Source organism: Ornithodoros turicata, chromosome 2 (assembly GCF_037126465.1).
Source record: "Ornithodoros turicata isolate Travis chromosome 2, ASM3712646v1, whole genome shotgun sequence".
Lineage (NCBI taxonomy): Eukaryota > Metazoa > Arthropoda > Arachnida > Ixodida > Argasidae > Ornithodoros > Ornithodoros turicata.
In genome coordinates, this window is record NC_088202.1 from 146,705,300 (window position 1) to 146,727,734 (window position 22,435).

General features: G+C 46.1%; 1 protein-coding gene and 1 non-coding gene across 5 annotated transcripts in view; both read right to left on the reverse strand.

Moving 5' to 3' along the window:
• Nucleotides 1–22,435, reverse strand: part of LOC135386337 (protein roadkill-like) — a 144,774-nt gene that overhangs the window by 49,054 nt on the left and 73,285 nt on the right. The gene's annotated exons all lie outside the window — the stretch shown is intronic.
• Trnat-ggu (transfer RNA threonine (anticodon GGU)) lies at nucleotides 8,704–8,776 on the reverse strand. The gene has a single exon. It is a non-coding gene; the product is annotated as a tRNA-Thr (tRNA).

Consider the following 22,435-nt stretch of genomic DNA (forward strand, 5'->3'; position numbering starts at 1 on the left):
GCTGGAGATTTCGAAAGTGAAAATGGATTTATCTGGGCGGACCCGCCGGAAGTACCGTACATGTCAGCCTATACGTCGCTCGCGAAGTGGACTGGAAGAAAATACTGGGAATGGGAATATTGCACCGGGATGGAAGGAATACTTTAGGGTCAGAAATTAGGCGAAGCTCCACGTCGAATGCGACTGTGGTCACGAGCGAATGAGGTGTAATGCGAGAAGAAGAATGCGAAGGGTCATATTAACGAGGGTTCACAGTGAACCCTCGTTAATATGACCCCCGATAATCTGACATACGCGCTTTACGACCATACTCCTGGGGAACAATGCAGTGAAACCTCTGCAAATCTCCCCCTTTAATATGACAATTCCGCATTATGACCAAAATTTTCGGGAATGACCATGGTCATAATAACGAGGGTTCACTGTACTTGCGACAGCACGCATATACCGGGTGCACCAATCGACGAACTTTTTTTTTTTTTTTTTTACAAGTATCTGTCCGATGCCATCTACAAGCTGCGCACCGTGTGAATGAGTGGGAGGCGCTCATTATTTAAATAAAAATTCGAATGAGTTTCGTAAAAAAACAAAACAGAAAAACACATAACTTCTAAATCAGGGCGCTGTCGGCATTAAAATGGGTACTACCCCTTTTGGGACCTTCAGTGGACACCTTTTAGAGAAATATCTGGCACCGAAGCGGGGTCATTGGGTGTTCTAATTAATTGGTTTCGGTTTACATATTTAGTCGCGGCTGGTCGCGGTGAAGCGCAAAAGGACGTAATTAATTGGTGGATAAGGGAGTGGAAGAGCGTCCTTTTGCGCTTCACCGCGATCAGCCGCGACAAAATATGTAAACCGAAACCAATTAATTAGAGCAACTAATGACCCCGCTTCGGTGGCAGATATTTCTCTAAAAGGTGTTCCATTGCAGGTCCCAAAAGGGGCAGTACCCATTTTAACGCCGACAGCGCCCTGATTTAGAAGTTATGTTTTTTTACGAAACTCATTTGAATTTTTATTTAAATAATGAGCACCTCCAACTCATTCACGCAGTGCGCAGTGCAGTATAGGTGGTATCGGACAGATACTTGTAAAAAAAAAAAAAAGAAAGTTCGTCGATTGGTGCACCCGTTCGCGAATTATTTAGCCCGGGGATTTAACTGAAACACCCGGTATATTGGGAATATTTTCGCAGTGATTGCAATTTTGCGTTTATCGGCGTAAAACTAAATAACAAAAGTAAGAGGAACGTAAGTAAAGTAATACGGCTCGCGAAACTATGGTAAAGAGATGCGAGAAAGTGCGAACCAAAATATTTTTAAGGCATCTTAAAACTACTTGAAAAGTGTAATTAATCTAACAGGCAGGTCGACTGCGCTGAGTCAAAAGTGAAGCACGAACGTTACATCCCAAGATTCCAAATCATGGCAAATATCTAGGATAAAAAAAAAAAAAACTATACTCGAGATATACAGGGTGTCCCAGAAACCGTGTCATTGAATTATAATAAAAAAACTACTACGCCACCTAGAATCATGCGGTCAACGGCATTTGTTCTTACTAGGTTTTTGCCAACTCCTCATGTGAATGTCATGTATCGTAAGTTTAATTTTGTAAATATTTGCGAACTGAACTCGGAAATTTGCCAAGTAAAGGTCACTTTTTTACCCCACCAATATGAAGAGCGTGTCGAATTCACTCAAGTTCATGATAATTGACAGTGATATTCGCGAGCTATGCCATCAGAAAAAATAGCCGAACATCATGCTTTTCGTAGCACAGAACCATAACGCGCGACGACTTTTTGAGCGCAATCGCTTGCTGTCCGACGAAAGGAGGTTCCAAACCCAGCCCACAGAGTGATAGTAGAAAAAGTGACAGTTCCTGAAATTGGGAGAGGGTAAGTGCGATGCCAACGAAAGTCGGACGCGATAAGCCATACCTGTGTTATCTCTTTCTGCGTTGCAGGTGTGGGCTGGGTTTCCAACCTCCTTTCGTCGGACTGACAAGGATTGCGCTGAAAAATTTGTCGCGCGCTAGCTTCGTAGAACATGATGTTCGGCTATTTTTTCTCATGGGATAACCCCTGAATATCCCTGTCAATTATCATTAGTTTGAATACAATAGACACGCTCTTCACATTGGTGGGGTAAAAAAGTAACCTTTACTTGGCAAATTTCCGACTTCAGTTGGCAAAAATTTACATAATTAAACTTGCTTAACACGACCTTCACATCGGTAGGTGGCAAAAACCTAGTAAAAACAAATGCCGTTGCCCGCATGATTCTAGGTGGTGTAGTTTTTTTTATTATAATTCAATGACACGTTTTCTGGGACACCCTGTATACAACAAAATAAACTCCAACATTTACACGGCTATTAAGGATGCCAGTAATGCCCGAAAAATCGGGGCAACGGAGAGGGGGGAAAGGAGAGGCCCCGAAATGAAACCGGATGAAAAAAAAAAAAAATTCCCGTGGAAAAACCTTTTTTTGAGAATGTTTTCGAAACCGGGGGGGTCAACCTGCCAGACTAAAGCACCGGCTTCGCGGAGGCCGACTCGAGGTCAGGCTTGTGTGGAGCCGTGGCCTATTTTCCCGTCCCTCTTGCTAAAACGTTTTTTTTTTTTTTAAACTTGGGAGGGGGGAATGGGGGGCGCATGCCCCCACAAATGTTTCCCAGCGGGAAACGTTCAACAATGGAATCGATACTAGACGTCCGATTGATTTTCAAAAGAGTGGGAGAGAGGGGTCACGTTCTCACAGGGAAGTTGTTCAGGTGCCTGAAGTAGGTGAGAAGAAAAATATTCTGTTTGGTGAGGGCAACAACACGAGTGGGGACTGGGGAGACGGGAGAGGCGTCAAAATAGCGACCCAGACGCATTAGAAAGGACAACGTATATACAGTATTGTTGACAAACGAGGTTATATCGAATAAATAAATAAATAAATAACCTTCTTCGCCGGCGTGTATCCGTCGCGAATTTCTTGCGAGTCATTCATCAAAGTCAGCCCTCTCTCCCAATGTGAACTTGCCCAAGCAGCACAACATCGTGGCCCAATATTGGACCGATATTGGCAATATTGGTTCAATCTTAGTCCAATATCGGGCCGGCATTTCCAATATCGGTCCAATATTGGGCCACGATGTTGTGCTGCTTGGGTGATTTCAAAAAAAGAAGAAGAAGAAGATATAGACGTGGACGGCATATATAGCGGTTCCGCCCATTTTAAATAGTCATAATTGAATGGGATTAGTATTCGCGTTAAATGTGTTTCTTACGCGTTCCGATCTCTCGCGACAAACAGTCTTGACAGTTACTTCTCTTTAAAAGTAACTCGTAATTAAAGTTATCGCGAGTGACGAGCTACCAATTTTGTTGTCAAATTGAGCCGCAGTTAAGTTTTCTGGTGTCACTTTGTCATCAAATCAAACAACACAGGACTCCCTAGTTTTTGTTTGTTTGTTTTTTTTTGTTTCATTGAGTCTTGGGTGTTGGAAGACTGTACGTGTCGTGCATGTTTGTGACCTGCCTCGGCTAACTTTCCTTGCATAATGTAAAAAAAAAAACCCGAGACTAGGGAACACGAAGGGACAGACACAAACACGAAGTCTTGAGACACTTTTGAGACTTCGTGTTTGTGTCTGTCCCTTCGTGTTCCCTAGTCTCGGGTTCTTTTTTTTTTTTTTTACATTATGCATCATCTTCACCAGCTCGCTTGCTTCCTAGCCATTTTTTCATTGTAATTTTCCTTGTTTACGACTTTGTCGTTCCGAAAGATGTACGTGTATTCCTTCCAGTGTCTGGACTGAGAAGATGGAAGCGCACCGATGGCGACATACACACGACGACGACAGCAGAAAGTAGTCGGATAGAAACGAGGAGGAAACAAACGAAAGGCAAATAGGGGTACACAACTTAGCCTGCCAATATTTCTTGTTCCTCGTGTCGCCCTCTGCAAACTCTATATAGACAGAGCACCAATCAACTACAGTCCACGATGGTGTTCTCATGTTCGATAGTTGCGTTCGCTCAAATTTCGTTCGTTAAGAGGACGTGTAAAGCAATGGAGTTACCTTAACGTTATCTTCTACTTCGTTCATCTTCAACGTTATCTTTGTCTGTTGTTTATTTCCCTGCCTCAGGTTGCATCTTTGTCATCATGAATCAGCTTGTCTGCGCCCTCTCTCTGTTGTCGATCTTCAACTACACTCTTAAAAAAAAGGGGTGTACTTTTAACTCCTTTTTTTGCCACATATATAACACCCTTTTGGAGAGTACAATCACTCTCAAAAGGGTGTCTCCTCGCTCCCTCAAGGGAGTAGCATAACACCTTCTCCCTGCCGGGGAGTAATATTACTCTCCAGTAGGGAGAAAGGTGTTATGCTACTCCCTTGAGGGAGTGAGGAGACACCCTTTTGAGCGTGATTGCAATCTCCAAAAGGGTGTTATATATGTGGCAAAAAAAAAGGAGTTAAAAGTACACCCTTTTTTTTTAAGAGTGTATAGCTACATTTAAAGGTAACTAAGGGAAGGCCTCGACAATCCCTGTAGCGAAATCCCTCGATCTCGAAATAAGAAAAATCGAGGAGAATGCTCCGTTGCTTCGCAAGACGATATGCCGTGTTTAAAAAAAACACGACATCACTATTCAACCATTCAAATTCGCGGGTTTTCAATGTCTGTTCAAGTCGTTTTAGCGAACGAAAGCCACATTTTAGCAGCCGTTAGGCTTATAGCAGAACGGACATCATGCAGAGGGAAGAGTTTTCGTTAGTTTATTATTAGGTTAAGTCCTCCGAGTTCGGTGTTTTGCATTTCTATGTCCAGGTTAGTCTATAAGTTCGCCGTTGGCAATTTCTCGTGCGCGACTGCGCATTTTATAGTCAGATAACATCAGGGTGTCTACCAAACTGCAGCCTTCAAATTCCCTGACTTTTCCAGGTTTTCACTGACTATTTCAAGCGAATTCCCTGACAAAAAACAAAGGGGAAGTTGGTGCCTGCTGATACGTTTTGATACCAGATCCAACATAAAACAGACCATTTATTAAGTATTAGCGAGGCTACCCTACTTTTCTGCGTCAGAGCTTGTCATACTGGTGAACTGCTACTCGCAGTAACGTTGCTGCGGCATCGCCTCTCAACCACCGGTCGGCACTCGCGATTCGCCGCGCATCATCACGGCACTTGTCTGCGATGTTCCTTGACTTCACCTGCTTTTTAGCCAAATTCCCTGACAATTCCCTGACTTTTCCAGTCATATCAAAATTCCCTGACTATTCCCTGTTTTCCAGGTTGGTAGACACCCTGAACATTTATTTACAGCAGTTTATTTTGCAACGGGGATTTCGATTTTGAGCCATACTACCGTCAAAGAAATGACGATCCTATCAAGGAAGGACCAGCGAGAAAGAAGGGGGAATGGAGCCCCGTGGCCGAAGGCTGTTCAGGGGCCCTCCCGAGCAAAGGCCCGACGCTTGCGAGCACCATAAGACATGAGGAGGGGGGGCCTGGGCAAGACTCGTACGGACTTATCCCTCTCCGAGTCTCGACGACGCTTATCGCCGGGGGAGAGAGCTTCGATCGGCACCAAACTTACATGTTTTCACACGATGGCGATTGATGTTCTGAGGCTGGAACACATAGAAGGGGGGCAAATACACACAAAGCCTCAAGTGCCTAAGAAATTAAATGATGAAAGAAAGAAGCCACTGGGAAAAAGGTTAACTAGCTATAGGACTCGAGGACTGTATTTGTCCCTTCTGTGTGTTCCAAGGCTCAGAACATCAATCGCCCATCATGTTCCAACTAGGGTTGCCACCAGGCCGGTATTATACCGGCGCGGCCGGTTATTTGCTTCCTCTGCCGGTTGCCGGTAGGAAGGTGATACCGGCAGCCTTTTGCCGGTATTTGTGGCTCAAGACCTTTCATAAGGGCTTTTACGGGGTTTTTCCTTCAACATTCCACTACAGCTTGAATAAATCTGGAGCACAGACCACACTCCGCAGTCACCAGTCGTTTTCTTAGTTATTCATTATTATTATTATTCATTGTTGTTATTATTATTATTGTCATTGTTATTCATTACGTCTTGTGTTCGGAGGGTACAAGAGCAGTGGTTGTGCAAAGCTGTTGGTGGTTGTTGTCGAGCCAGCTAGAGCGTTTCTCACTCACTTTCCCTTTCCCACGAGCCTTTCCTCCTTTCCCTCTATACCACCTCCTCTCCCTCAGACGGTATTCTTCACTCCGAAAGGTGGCAACCCTAGTTCCAACAGTTCCCGCTTGCGTCGATCCCGTCGTATGAATGTGTGTGTGTGTGTGTGAGTGACAGAACTTGTAAGAGTGAAAGGGGGATGAGTGAGAGAGAGAGAGAGAGAGAGAGAGAGAGAGAGTGGGTGGTTTGTCCCTTCTGATGACGCACCCTTGGAAGTCCCTGGGGGGAGGTGTGTTAGCTTAGCTCAATTGGTAAGAGCCCTTGACCGGTAATTCACAAGATACGGGTTCGAGTCCTACAGCTGGCTAACCTTTTCAGTGACTTCCTTGTTTCATCATTAGATGTTTTCGTCACGGATTTCAAACAAGAATGTTCCACCTTTCTACAGAATTCACGCGTTCGCTTCCTTCGAATTTCCTATTTAACGGTCCTCTTCAAATTCAGCGTTCTAAGTGATGCAGAATCAAGAGATCCAACGCCAATCAGTGCGATCAAATGAGCAGATAACACAAAGGACCGGTTAAAGGACCATAAGACTTGATCCGCCTGCACAGGAGGAGGAGGAGGAGTGTCGTTGGGAGGAACCCGAGAGGTCTGCCTGCCTGATTAGGCGGCATGTTTCTCGGGAAGGGAAAGGTGGTGGAGAGGAGGAGAGGAAAGGGTGAAGTGGAAGACCGAGCGGAATCCGCTCGGGGGGAGGATAGCTGCGTCCATGGGCCGACTTCAGGGCAACTGTGCCAGCATACGCCTATTTCACATCTGAGGGAAACCCAGGAAAAACCCCAGACGGCACAGCCGGCCCGCGGATTCGAACCGCGGACCTCCCAGTCTCCAAGCGCACGCGTTACCGCTGCGCCACCGGAGCTGGTTCCTCCGCCTGCACATGCGGGTCCTTCCCCGGCATTTATAACGCGCGTCAGTTAGTCCAGGTGGCGCTACGTACTACAAAGGGACAGTGCATATCCACCCGAGTGACCGGTTGACGAAATAGGTGCATATATGAGCGGTCGCTGTGTCCGCGCTCCAAATAACACTGAGAAGGGGGAAAAAAATTGTAGGACAAAAAGAAATGCGGGACCCCTTTAAGCGGGGCCTTGTGTGTACCATTCCCACGACCTTTCCTCTCCGACCCATCTGAAAAGAAGGGCTGTCCCTGGGTGAAGAAAGAGGAGACCTTCGAGGTTAACATGAGGGGGGGGAAGAAATAGACCTTGATAACTTTCCAAGAGAAATTTAAGATAACTTTCTAAAGATATTTTAGATAACTAAAGATAAACTAAACTAAACTAAAGATATTTTAGATAACTTTCCAAAGCGTGAACCGCATGGCCCGAAAAGCGTCTGAATTCTTTCCGAACCGAATTCGGGAGCGAACTTTTTTCCGAGAACAGAATTCCGTGCCGAATTCGGCCCGATCTGGCCAAGCCAGATTTCTCCTCCGAAATGGGAAGTGACGCCAACCGAAAAAGTAGAAGCATCCAATGGCTATTCAGCCGGAAGGAGAACCATAGCAACGATGACGTAGCAATAGGGTTTACTGTTGCCGTGTGTGCGACTTCTACCCCTATGAATACAGGGATTATCTCATTGACCTGGATGGTTGAAAGGCGATGTTCCCCAAGGCCAGAAGTCTTCGGCCGAAATTCGGGGTGCATTTCGGTAGCATGCGGTGATGCACAGAAAAAAGTTCGGCCCCGATTTCGGTTCGGCCAGTTTTCGGCCAGTTTTTCGTGCCATGCGGTTCACCCTCTACCGTACTTGGAGGAATGAGACTCACGAAATTGCCATTTTATGGGAGGAGTCCAAAACAGGGCAGTCGGAAACAAAAATACTTGCGAGGCATCACAGGAAGGCGACGAAAGCGTAAATGTACGGAATTTTCGCCTTTGATTACGAAATATTTCGGCAGACTTTGCGGACGAAACAGTCCTTTGTGAAGTCGGCGTGGGACGCATATACTAGCCATGAATGAAAGATGAAAGTTACTGAAAAAGGTTAACCAGCTGTAGGACTCGAACCCGCATCTTCTGGATTGCCGGTCCAGGGCTCTACCAATTGAGCTAAGCTAACACGCCTCCTCAGCGACTTCCAGGGTGCGTCATCTGTAGGGACAAACCAGCCACTCTCTCGCACTCATCCTCCTTTCACTCTTACATTTTTGCTCACTCACACACACACTCATACGACGGGATCGACGCAGGCGGCAACTGATGTACATGAAAGAATTACTGAGATGTTCTGAGGCTGGAACAACATAGAAAGGGACAAATACATACAAAGCCTCAATTTGCCTAAGAAATTAACGATGAAAGATGAAAGTCACTGAAAAGGTGACTCTTTCATGTTTCTTTCATATACTAGCCTGCTGAACAAGAGATAAACTGATGTTCTGAGGCTGGAACAACATAGAAGGGACAGATACAAACAAAGCCTCAAATTGCCTAAGAAATCAACGATGAAAGATGAAAGTCACTGAAAAGGTTAGCCAGCTGTAGGGATCGAACCCACATCTTCTGGATTACCGGTCCAGGGCTCTACCAATTGAGCCAAGCTAACACGCCTCTCCAGCGACTTTCGGGGTGCGTCATCTGAAGGGACGACAAACCAGCCACTCACTCTCACTCACCCTCCTTTCACTCTTACATTTTTGCTCACTCATACACACATTCATACTACGGAAATCGACGCAAGCGGCACCTGTTGAACAAGAGATAAACTGATGTTCTGAGGCTGGAACAACATAGAAGGGACAGATACAAACAAAGCCTCAAATTGCCTAAGAAATCAACGATGAAGAAATCAACGATTTCATCTTTCATATACTAGCCTCCACTCCTTCCTGTTGTCCTCTCCTTATCATACCGCTCGTGGCCACAGCTGCGTCGCGGTGCTAACACAGAATAAGAACTTGCCGATGCCTTCACACTAGCTGCTCCTCCTATATACATAATACCCAACGTTTCTCTATAATGCTTCCAGCAGATCGTGCTTTTCCCCCTGAGAAACCGTCCATACCCACGTGCGTGCAAGGCACCGCTTTCTCAAACGCTCGATTGACAGTTACCATGGGAACGCCACTCACCCTTTCCCAGTAAGAGGAGTTTGACTACTGCTGGACTACAGAGGGAGAGAGCGCTTTTCTCGCTATGCCCGATTTTTGGTAGTTCAACTACTTTTCAGGGGAGGTAATTAAAACTACTTCTTTAACTACTGCAATGTATTTTAACTACACCTATAACTACTTAACGTTGTCCATCAACACCACTCCCATTCTATAGTGTTCTTGGACACCTAAATACGAATCACAAGCAGCGATAAAAGTGAAGATTTAGTACACCATGCACGGCACAATTGTTCTGCACCTCCGTTCTCATCAAACAAGTAGCTCCAGGTAAAAGTCGGAAGCGCAATCGTGCCGCAAAGCTTGCGGCAAAATCGGAAGTAGTTGGCACCTGCACTAACCTAACTACTGTAGTTAACTACTCGAAATAGTAGTTTAACTAGTAGTTGCCACTACATTTCTGCAAGTAGTTGATAACTAGTTTAACTAGTAGTTTAACTACATGTAGTTAACTACTGGCCATCACTGCTTTCAATGTCATCCTTGCCACCTTGCAGGGATGCATTGCTCTGTGAATTGCCCACCGGATTATAGATTCGCCTCTCCTTTTTTGTGTTCAACTGTGGAGCACTCTCGTCTCAGAGACGCCACTATGTCCTTCCGACGACGACGTCATCGCAAAATGAGCAATGAAGTTCCGGAAATAACGCAATAGGGAAGGGAAACGCAGGGATGGGCAGTATTTAAATACATTGTATTTAAAATAGTATTTAAAATATAAACACATGTATTTAAAATACGTATTTAAATACAGGCAAGAAAAGTGTATTTATATTTATATTTAAATACCGTTTTAGGTGTATTTATATTTAAAATGCACTTAAATACACATATCTCATCGTCCCGTATCTGTGCGCTTCTCTCGAGTTCCACATTGTTAGCCTCCAGCAATGAAGGGTATCTTGGTTAGACGTTACACTAATTTAAAAGAATAATGTGCCTAGACGCCTCAAAGTATTTACGGAAGTAGTTGCAGTATTTAAATACTGTCTTAATGTATTTGTATTTAATTACTGTCATCATAAAGTATTTATAGGCAGTATTTAAATACATGAAAACATGTAGTATTTTGTATTTATATTTAAATACCCGAAAAGCGTATTTATGCCCATCCCTGGGGAAACGCCTCAAATATCAGACAGAACAGCGTCATAATTGAAGACTGGCATCCTTCAGCGAGTCCATACTCAACAACTCTCACTGCCTCGCAAAACTTCAGGGCGAAGACCTGTGTTCTGGGTGTAGGAAAAATCGTCCCCGGAGAAATCGTCCCCCCGGAAAAAATGCCCCCGCAAGAAAAGTGCAAAGAAAAGTAGTTTTCGTCAAACGGCGCGTGCCCAGCTGTGATTATAACCCCCCCCCCCCCCTGAACCGCATGGTGAACTCTCAAAAACAAGCCTAAACTAACCTGACCTCTGAAAACTAACCTAGGACCCGGTTCTATAACCTAGGTTCCCACCGGGAACGATTTCACAGGGGACGTTTTTTTTCCGGGGGACCTTTTATTTCCGGGTCCCCCTGGTCTGTCAGCTGACGTAAGTGGATGGCCACGGAATACTTGCGGATAGCGACGTATAGCGGAGCACTGGCCAATAGGATGCTGATAAATCGCGCGAAAGTAAACCGGCCACAACTTTCACACACGGGGATCGATCGCTTCTGGCGATACCAAAAATAGATAGATTGATTGATTATGTGTTTAATGGCACAAAGGCAACAAAGGCCATAGAGCGCCAAAACTATGGTAAAAAAATAGATTGACGTAAAATAAGATGGCGTCACTGCAAATACGGACAGTGTGGCAAAAAAATTTCGCATGTGTCGCAATTTGAGATTTCCATTCGGGGTGAAGACACGCCCAATTCATTTGCTCCGTAGCAAATCGTGTCAGGTACGTTCATAACGGTAAAAATTTGGGAGGGTCTAGTCAAATCATCGCTGATTGAGGTGTTGGGAAAAACCTTGATCTGCACAAGATGCAGGACGCTATTAGCAATATTATGGCACATCCACCTATTTTAGTCTGTCCAGTAATAATGTTTACTGAGCACCGGAAGGATGTCTTTCTTGTCTGAATCTGTGTACGTCCTCAGGAGTAAAATGCCGCAAAATTTTCTCACAAAGACGTTATAGCTCCCGAAAAAATGCAAATTTAAATCTACTGGCAACACTGAGGCGAAGCAGGCCGACGAAATGCCAACTCCGCCAAGTATACGGCGGCGAAAATGTCTCATGCGCACGACTCTGGACCAAAACAGAAGCGACGTACGATAGCAGCGCCACGGTGCTGACTGCTGAAACAAGGCCCAGGTATAGACGTTTAGCTACTGAGTGCAAGATTCGGCTTTTGCTTATTTTCTTTCCCACAAATTACATTTTCTCAAAAGGTAGTATTCGCAAATCCCAACAGGAAAGCCATCTGTTTATCGGCCGCCTTGTTTACAGGGTTGCTTGACAAATTGAGGACTTCTTACCACCAGGCGTCGCCCAGACATTGTTGACTGCGTTTTTATTTACCAATTAAAAATACTTAAGAGTAAACTGCTGCGCATATTACTTGTTGCGCTCTACCTTTGAGTCTAGCACTTTCACGTCATGCTGATTGCATAGGTTCGACCTCGACTGCTTTATAGTAGTACCTTTAAAAATGTTCAAGAGTGTGTGCCCGTATAAATCGTTTCCAGCTTTGACCCGACTCGACACCCCAGTATCACCACACCGACAAAATCATCCAACCTGTCATAAACGAGCAAAAAAAAAAAAAAGAGTAAGCCTAATGTTCGCGCAATGCACAAAACAATCGGAAACCCAGATCTGACAGAGCAACAGACCCCCCCACCCACCTTGATCCAGGCCCACATGTTTGCCAGCTTAATCAGCACTCCCGGCCGCTATCTACCCGGCAAGAAAGGGTTAGACAGCTGTACCCTCCTGCTCGCGGTTTTTTTTTTTTTTTTTTTATAACAATATCGGTCATGTCCATTGTCTTCGCGGCCACAGTGACGTGACCAAGGCCGGCTGAGTGGGTCAGTGACCGCCTTTTTCATATCGACGCATCGGGGGCCCCCGTTGGGCAACAGAGGTGTACACGCATCGCCCACACTGTGTTGCCCCCGTTGCCCCAATTTGTAATCGGGCGCGCGCTGGAAAGGAGGACAACAGCCCCCACTGGCACTCAGTGTGCCTTTATGACGTAGGGGAAGTGACTTTTTCGGGTTTAAAAAATGCCTTTCTCGGATTCGGGGGGTAAAAATCGGGCGCTATTTTTAAATCTGTAATTCGGGGAGAAATCGGGCGATAATTGTGCCTTTGGGTGTTTATCGGGTGTTTTTGTTTCTCCTCTTGTCTATTAAGTCCTTTCCTAATCTCTCTTTTTTTGTTTGTTTTTTTGCGGGATAGTGACCTTCCAGCGGTAATCCCCGAAGGCATATAAACAGTGTTGACACACATGGGTGTATTGCTGAGAACGTAAGTGACCCATTCTTACATGTGTTACATGTGGTGACCTTTGTTTTGTCTTCACTGGAAACGTCACTTGAGGATCTCATAGTGACTGGAATTCGGGGAGAAATCGGGTTTAACCCGAATTGGTGGGAGGCCAGTTCGGGGGGTGGGGGAGTGGAATAACCGGGCGGAATCGGGTTTAACCCGAAAAAGTCACTCCCTACTTAGGAGTAAGGTTCCTCGTTTTCGTGTTTTATGATTTTTCAAATTCGGGAGGAAAAAATCGGGCGCTATTTACGCACCAGAATTCGGGCGCTACGATCTCTGTTTAATATGTCACCGGGGAATTTTCGGGTGAAACGAAAAAAAGGCATACGAAACGAGAGCCACTGCTGTGACACTGGAAGGAGAAACAAGAAACTTTATATATTTCCGTTCGGAACTGGGGCACTGAATGACCGCGGTGTTCAAACACTTGCCGGCGAGCTCCACAAAAACTCGTCTTTCACTCCCGCAGGAGGGGGTCATAAAAGTGAGGACAAATAGGTTGTGACAAATAGCTCCCATTGCTGATATTATGATTCATTTTTCCCGACAGCTTACCGAGAACGACAAGTTGAAGGATCGCAAGGATTTCGGGTACATTCTGTAAACGTATTTTTATTCGCGATGCATTAGTTTTCGCGAATCGCGCATTCAGTCATTTGCGAAATTATTCGCGAGTATTTAATTTCGCGATTCTATAGGGCTGTTTCCTTTCGCCGCATAAACGTCAAGCTGCCTTCACGAGTACAATTTTTCGCGATTTTTTAACGGTCGCGAAATTCGCGAAAATTAATACATCGCGAATAAAAATACGTTTACAGTATCGGGTTTTACCCGAATTATTGAAAACTTGTTCGGGGGGGGGGGGGGGGGACTATCGCGAAAACGAAGAACCCTACTACCGAGGGGTGTACCACATGATAAGACACCAGGAGGCGCCCATTTAGTGACCCTAAAGTGGGCCGACTTCAGATGGAACTCTGCCGTCTGTCGGGAAAAGCCCCAGCAGAGCCGGCGATGAGGTTGTAGAGGAACACCATCGTTTACTGTTTGCTGCAAGGGTGTCGGCTCCAATGAAGAAATGCGACACGCCGGTGTTCCGCAAACTTTTGTCCCAAGCTGTACAAAGCCTTTTGAAGGTTTCATGCCTATACGGCCTCAGAAACACTCGTCTAAACGGCGTATTCTTCATGAAATACCATTTCAGGGAGAGTGTATTCTGCAAGAAACACGCTTTTCTCCTGACAGTTTTTTAGAACACTGTCCTGTTAAGCGAAGTTGATCCGCAAAAAACGCCCCTATTATACGCAAGTATACAAAAAATTATCGCGATAAATTGTGAGCAATGAATTGAACCCGTTTCGTGTAGCTTGGTTTGCATTTTTTTTTGTCTTCTTTGTCTATCATTGCTGTTACAAAGTTCGTGACTTTAAAAAATCAGCACACAGATAAAACTACTGTATCTAGTGAGAAGAGGTTACTTTTTTTTTTCGATAGCGTATTCCTCGCTGCGTACGAACCGCGGCAACAGCAAAAACGCTGTAACAGCACACACTACGACCGAATGTATATACAGTCAAACTCCGTTATAGCGAACACCTTTTTAACGAAACTACCACTACAGCAAATTTTTTTGCGGAAAAAAAAATTTTTTTTTGTTCGTTATGTATAGCTTTTTTTGCTTCCAGTTGTATTTGTCTTTGTATTTATCTATTTGTAATTCTCCAAAGTATTGTAAGCATATATGTACCTGACTCTCCGCACGGCTTCGTTACGTTCAATTGAAGTTACTTATACAGTCAAACTCCTTTATAGCGAACACCTTTTTAACGAAAATACCACTACAGCAAATTTTTTTGCGGTCCCGCTGGAGCCCTATAGGTCCAATAATGGACATCCTTTTTAACGAAAATACCTTTACTGCAATTTTTTTTTTTTGCCGTCCCCTGAGTTTCGTTGTAAAGGAGTTTGACTGTATATATTTTTTAGAAGCTCCAGTTTTGTGACTTCCGCGAAGCAAGTGTATCCATAAAAAGGTGCCATTCTAATTTTGATGGCAGAGAGCAAAAGAGGCCGCCCTCGTTTCCTTCAAATTCGCCCGTGTCGTTGCCTGCGAGATGTGAGCGACCGCCGCGCGCGCGCGCGCGCGGTCACCGACCTCCGGGGCGCGGTGCACGCCCGCTAAACTCGGCAAGGAATGTACGCGAATCCCGATAACATTGCGCTCCTCCTGTTAACATACGCGTCCACTGGTGCTGCAGACACACGACGTGGATAACAGCGACCTTAACGTGCGAGCCGAGTTTTTTTTTTTTTTTTTTTTGTGTGTGTGCGTACGGAAAGAGGAGGGAAGGGTTATAAGAGTTCAGCTGCGCCAGTTAAAGACCAATCCTGTTCCTTGGAAGCGCGTTCTAACGTTAATTTTTTTTAATAATTGGGGGTTTACGTCGCGAGACAACTGAGATCATGAGCGACGCCACAGCGGTCGGTCTGTGGATTGCTTTTGCCCACCTGAGGGTTCTTTAACGTGCGATGAAAGCTCGTCACACGGCACCCCGTATTTAACGTCCCTCGCGGAAGACGGCGTGTCTAAGCAACTTGTACCCTGCCACCAAGTTGCTGGCGTCCTCGGCCGGGTTCGAACCCGCGATCTCGGGATCAGAAGGCGAACACGCTACCGACTGAGCCACCGAGGCCGGTCTCTGGTAACGTTAAATCACAGCACCACGTGAGATACGCGTAGAAATATGAGACGAGGTCAATGACCCGTTCTCACACATAGAGCTGCGCGAATTGAACGGATGCAGCCAGATTATTGGAAAATGAACGCTACGCTGGCGTATTACTCGCGCGAAGGTGCGTTCCCAGAAAAAAAAAAAGAAAAATACCTCGCAACCAACAAGCTACCTTAGATGAAAACGTCCTCTTACCTCTTAATAAAGTCCATAAGCAGACCATGGATTGACGTGAACGAAAGAAATCCGATCCTTTTTTCGCCGCTTCACACAACACTTAAATCACGCTGCAGGACCTTCACACACAAAACAAGCGGCAGCCTCAGTATCCTCGGCGAGTTCATTCGCAGAAGCGAAGATTCCCTTTTAGAACGCAGACGACACCACAAAATCTCCTCGCGAAACGACCGCACACTTCATAACTTCGTCATAACTTATTTCTAACGAAGGAAATTTCACAACGGAAAAAACTTTACGAAATTCCGTTCCGGCAAATCGCACGACATCGAAGTTGGGAGACGACACGCAGTCCAAGAAGCAGGATAGCAACTGGGTACGAAAAGGGTCTCCCGCAGCAAAAAATAAAAAAAAATAAAAAAAAATTGTGTTCTCCGCGGTCGATGCACCGGCCGACAACACAACGAACTTGGAAGCACACAACTGCCAAAAGCTTGAAGGAACACAAAGAGCTGAGGGGAAGGATCCAACAAAGAAAAAAGGTGCAACAAAGAAAAACGACACAAAAAAATGCATGCACCGCGCGCGCTCGCTGAAGGAGAGAGAAACAGAAAATGTGGGCCACTGGAGAAGTAGAGCAGTGGACTATGAAGGGCTGTCTCTTCTCCTCCTATGTGAGTTTGCTGCCCCCCCCCAACTCAACTCACTTTCCGTGCATTGTTTGCGCACCGCGCAGTCCACAGAGGGCGCAATGCGTCAAAGTCACGTGGCACCACAACGATCACGTGGGCTGAAAGAGTGATAGCGCTGCTCTCTTTCCCCCGCGGTGCACAAAAAAAAGAAGCCGCCATCTTTGCAAAGGAGAGGTCGTCGAACTTTTACGCGGCAGTGTTTCTGTAACACGCTCTCGTTTGGTACAAGGGGTTACCATTTTTGTTGGGTTTGTTTCATATGCAACTTCGAACGCATTCTTGTCCTGCATTTTTAATGACGATTTCTATTGCTTTTTTTAGTTGTAGAGTGCGCGTGGTGTTTCTTCTTTTTCGTTGACATAAGCGGCTGTTCCAAATGGTAGCGAAGCAAAACTTGTGCTCGATTGTTAACTAGGTGAACGGCCGCCTTTTCACGGGGTGGCAGCTGCGTCGATCTTTCTGATCATGTGGCGCGAGTGACTGTTACTACTGAAACACGGTTTCGGTGCCTCTCAGGATAGGACGTAAGCACACACGAGATTGATCGTTTTTTTTTTTTTTTTTTTTTTAGGGACTATCGCATTCCGGAGCACGTGTATGAGACCCATACGGTAACCGCTTCATAGTCTACTCGGCCAAATATCTCTTCCGAATACACCTTACATACTATTAAATAAACGAGTTTTAAAGAGTCGCACGACCTCTGCTCCTAATGAAGCACCAGCGATAGCAACATCATGATGACGTCATCCAGGTACACGAATGGGAGCGCAGGCTACTGCCTCCGAATTAGTCTGCTTCGCGTCCGCACCGCAGTATATTCTAAGTGAAAAGTCATCGGTAAAATACGTCGATTTTCGCTCATGAGTGTGAATACTGATGCGATCATGTCGCATGGAGCAGAGTGTTACGTTTCTGGCTGTACGAACACGCCCAAGACGCTAATCCAAGAGTGGCATATTCCACGACATGATTTCAGACTCTCCGCGACCTGCAGACGCCCGCCGGTAGCCAAAGGGCGCTCCATGATTGGGCTTGTTCGAGTGACGTTTTCCCCCCAATTGCCAGAGAGGGAATTCCGGCACACTCTCAACGTGCGACATCTCCTCTTGCAATATGCATTACACTAAATTGCACAAAAACTACTCCACTAATTCGCGTCGGGTTTTCGGCGTTATTGTCGATGAAAAACGAGGAGTAAAACGGCGATATAGTTTCGGAATCGACCTGGACGGATGCGGCAGTTCCTTTAAGGTTAACAAAGCGTTTTATAACATGTATTGGCTAGGTTTTCACAACATTTTGCAGATTACTTCTCACCAATGATTGCTGAAAGTATTTTTTCGAGCTTCGCGTTAACGCTTTCTGAGTGCAGGGAGATACCCGCCACAATCGCCACTGACGAGAAAAGGAAAGCTCCATTCAATGCTGGTTTCTGAAGTGGCCACATATACGATAAAGTGTCCCAGGTCAGCGATTCCCGGCGCAGCTGTACTGGCTCAGCTGCCACATAGAAGCACCTGCAGACAACTCCGATTACGTTGACAGCGGTCTTCACATGCACGGCCTCAAACCGTGTATATTCACACGAGAGACATCCTCACGGAATATTCTAGCGGAAGAAAAAGTGAAAATACTGGTTACAGAGCCGAAGTTCCGTTCCGGGTTGTGTTGAGCATTCACACGGTGCGGACTACCGGGAGTGGCGTATTGCGAGTTTAGCAGACGACACTTAGCAGACGACACCGTCAGCGTGCTTTCCTAGCTGTCGTCTGCTAAGGAATATCTTGTGGCTGTGTAGCAAGATACACAGAAACGCGCATACGTCGGTTGCTTTTTCAAAAACTCTGATGCCGTTTCGCTCGACATTGTCAAAACTGAAAAAAAAAAACACACTCTAAATTGGTCCGATTTCGAGAGGGATCAGGTACAAGGCACACTTGTACAACTTCACGCCATCGGTACAAATAGAGGGGTACTTTCACCATGTACTCACACGAGAGACATTCACCCAGAAGCGGAAGATGCGAAAAGCGTCATAGCTTTCTGCTGTCACGTGAACACGAGCACTCAACGTCTTGTCTTCACGTACACTGCTAACCGTGGGGAATATCCTGCTACACAGCCACAAGACATTCCGTAGCAGACGACAGGAAAAGACGCTGACGGTATCGTCTGCTAAGTGTCGTCTGCTAAATGCGCAGTATACGCCATTCCCGATATATTCCGCACCGCGTGAATACTCAACATGGCACGTGAAGGAACTTCGGCTCTGTGAGCAGTGTTTTCGCTTTTTCTTCCACTAGAATATTCCGTGAGGATGTCACTCGTGTGCATACATGGCCAGGGTAGGCGCCGATCTAGGGAGGGTGGCTTGGATGTCCTCCTAACTCCTTCCCTCCTTTTTTTTTTTTTTGTCGTCACATCGAGACACGTAGTGTGTGTAGCGCGCTGTCCAAGGCTGGGCCCACCGAATAAATCCTGGATCCGGTTATTCTTTCTGAACGCGTGATAGCCGTCAGTGAATTAGAACAGCAATGGCTGCGCGTTCATGTATAATATGTTCAGCTGCTCTGACACCTGGAATGCGATATACTGAGCAATTTCTAGACCAAGGAGTCTTCTCTTCTCGCTCACTTAGCAACGTAAAGGTAAGTCAGGTCACGTGACATCAGCTTCAGCCAATAATCGCGGACGAATGGCAGCACATGCGAACGAAGAGGGGGCAGTTTCTGCGGCTACGGACACACAGAGCATGGCTGTGATTGGCGGACTGTTGCAGGTGCACCCCTGTGGTGTCGTCTCAGTTTCAAGAAATAGCGCAGCTCCATGTAGCAACGCTCTCACTCACACTGCATGAAAACAAGAAGAAAAGAAAAGAAAAAGAATTAAAAAATGCAACAATGTGGTGACCCTCGTGAAACTGACGATGTTATGAGAATCCGGAGGACAGAGCACGTTTGGGAAATAACGCACGACGAGTTTTGTAATTACTGTGGTGTACCGTTGTTGACCTGCATACCTAATAAAAAGAGTTAAATGAACATTTAGAATCTCACACATCGGTTTACTTCGACGTGTTCAACGTTCCTTTAATGCCTCCTCTCAACGGGGTGACGAGCTTGCCATTGTTGGCCTCACACATGCACTGGATGGGATGATACGATATATGATAATAAAATGACTGTCGGTCGAAATCTGAGATCGGTCACTGCTAGGATGACATGGACTATAGTGGACCGGTCACGTGGACATATAAAGGCAGGACGTCGTCTGTCTTCTGCCACGCGCCGCAGCCGATTTCAATCACAAGCGTTCTGTGGCTAGGAAGCTGACGGTCTCCATAGCAACCGCCGCCGACAGCACTGTCGCGATTGGCGGCCTTTCAATGACTACGTCATATCGTTTGAGCGGCTTTGGCTTTCTTTATTTTTGTTTAGTTTTCATTCACTGATAACGGTACCAAGCAACTTGTGCCCACGAGCGGCGTACAGATGGAGACAGCTGGAGAGAGGACAGCAGGAAGGAGGGGTGAGGGACAAAGGGGTTAGTGTGCGTCCTGGGCAGACTTCAGGAGAAACTGCACCGTCATTCGGGTGGATCTAGGTGGCGTTGCGGGCAGTTATACGGCACGATGTTTAGCGACAGACCTCATTTCACGGAGGAAGGAAGCCCAAGGAGTCCGCGTGACGTCACTTCGGAGACGCAATTTCTTTTTTTTCTTTTTTGGGCGGGGGAGGGGGTGGAACCAATTTCGCTCGCTCTCACGCGTTCTCAGTCCCCAGCGCTTTGAGGAGCTCAGAGAGTGGGCTTTGTTGGTTGCGCACTGCCAGTAACTTAGATTTGCTTCTGTTGCGTCGATCGTGTTCAATCCGTTACTTGTAGTTCGGCACGGCTTAGGAAGGAAGTAGACAGCCTTATTCTCCAGCAGCGGAGGTATAATCTGAGTTGAAAGAAACATGACAGGACGATCCACTGGTGCAACGAAATACTTACGGTATACAGGGTGTTCAAAATTAAGCTTTCACCAGCACTTTATAAATAGGCGAACAAAAGAAAAACTGGTGCTACTTTTCTGTACCTTGAGTAAGAAACAGGTGCTACATAATTAGCAGCACCTGTTTCTTACACAAGTAGCGTAAAGTTATCATCCGGTTTCTTGTCATTGCTGTGTTTGCGTAGCGCTCGTGAAAGCTTAATTTTGAACACCCTGTTATAAGGCGAGTACTATATTGTTTACGTCTGCCTTTCTTGCGGTTAATTCGCTAGACGTGGCCGGCGTTCGGTCGGGGTCCTACTGTTTGCTGCTGTCACCATACGTATTACCAGTACCGTTACATTTGCTGTCAAGAGCGCGAAAATTCAAGATGTGAGAGTTCCACGCCGAGTGAAGCGCAACTGGACAGCAATATTCCTTCGCGCATTTTTTTGGGGCTATTTGCGACACGCTGCCAGAGCGTAACCTTTAGGATGAAAGATGAAAGTCACTGAAAAGGTTAGCCAGCTGTAGGGATCGAACCCACATGTTCTGGATTACCGTTCTGTTCAACAGGTGCCGCTTGCGTCGATTTCCGTCGTATGAATGTGCGTATGAGTGAGCAAAAATGTAAGAGTGAAAGGAGGGTGAGTGAGAGTGAGTGGCTGGTTTGTCGTCCCTTCAGATGACGCACCCCGAAAGTCGCTGGAGAGGCGTGTTAGCTTAGCTCAATCGGTAGAGCCCTGGACCGGTAATCCAGAAGATGTGGGTTCGATCCCTACAGCTGGCTAACCTTTTCAGTGACTTTCATCTTTCATCGTTGATTTCTTAGGCAATTTGAGGCTTTGTTTGTGTCTGTTCCTTCTATGTGTTCCAGCCTCAGAACATCAGTTTCTCTGTAACCTTTAGCCCCACTGTACGTTTTGAGCGTACTCCAGAAGTACGAAGCAGGAGGAGGTAACACTAATGAGCGTCGGATACAGAGAAAACGACATGGAGATTAAAAAAATAAAAAAAAGAAGCTCGTAAATAACCCTCCGAGTAGTTCTTTGAACCCAAGTAGTTCCAAACCAGCATCCATTTTAATATCTCACGCATCGAAGAAACCAGCATCTTGAAAGCGACCAAAAGGGGGCGCTCACCTCATCGATGTGGGTTTTTGTTTGGTGCGTGTGTTTGACCCTACCGCGCATGCGCATTTTTCGGACGTTCCTCCTCCTCGGTCGTTGTCTTTTTTTGTGTTCGCCAAAGACCAATCACCTTTCACATCTGTTGCGCGTGGCGCCATCTGATGTCGTTGGCTCAGATGAGGGAGCGGCCAGAAATACTACTTTGGGAGAGTTCAGGCGCGTGGAGGGGCAAAGTTTACGTACACGAAGGGGGTGTCTGTCCGGTTTGTCTATTTCGCGTGGACGGACGGTGATCGTGATGATTTGACTGTTTATGGCGCACAGATAACTAGAGACATGGGTTTTCGCATACATCCTGACATACATCCGACTTCATGAAAAAAACTCTGCCGCCATCCGGAAAACCCCGAGAAGACCCGGGGCAGCACACAGCCGGTTGTAGGATTGGAACTTTATCACACCCGAGAAGTAACCGCTAGACTTGAGTTGTTGTTCTCACTTCCGTACACAGGGGTGGCATCCAATGTATTGCTCCGTAGACGAAAGCGTGCTTGGCGAACGCAATGCACCCTGGACAGGTCCTGGTCGCACGTCACAGCAAACGTCAAGGCACACGTGACCTTAAAGATGGCGGCGCCCGTGATCGGTGGCCAAACCGTTTGTAAACAATGCGGTTGTTGTTTCTGGACGACGTTTTGGATGTTTTTCGATCACGGTAATTATTTTTACCCGATAATCTCGCAATAAAACGCGCAGTTTTACACATAAAGCCTCGTATTGTTCACACCTTCCAAAGATGTGATGACGACCGCGCGTTAAGACTTACCGAGCCAATGCGATGTACTTAAACTAAGCTGAAACGGGCTACCATGTTGCGGAAGAAGCACCGCATAGT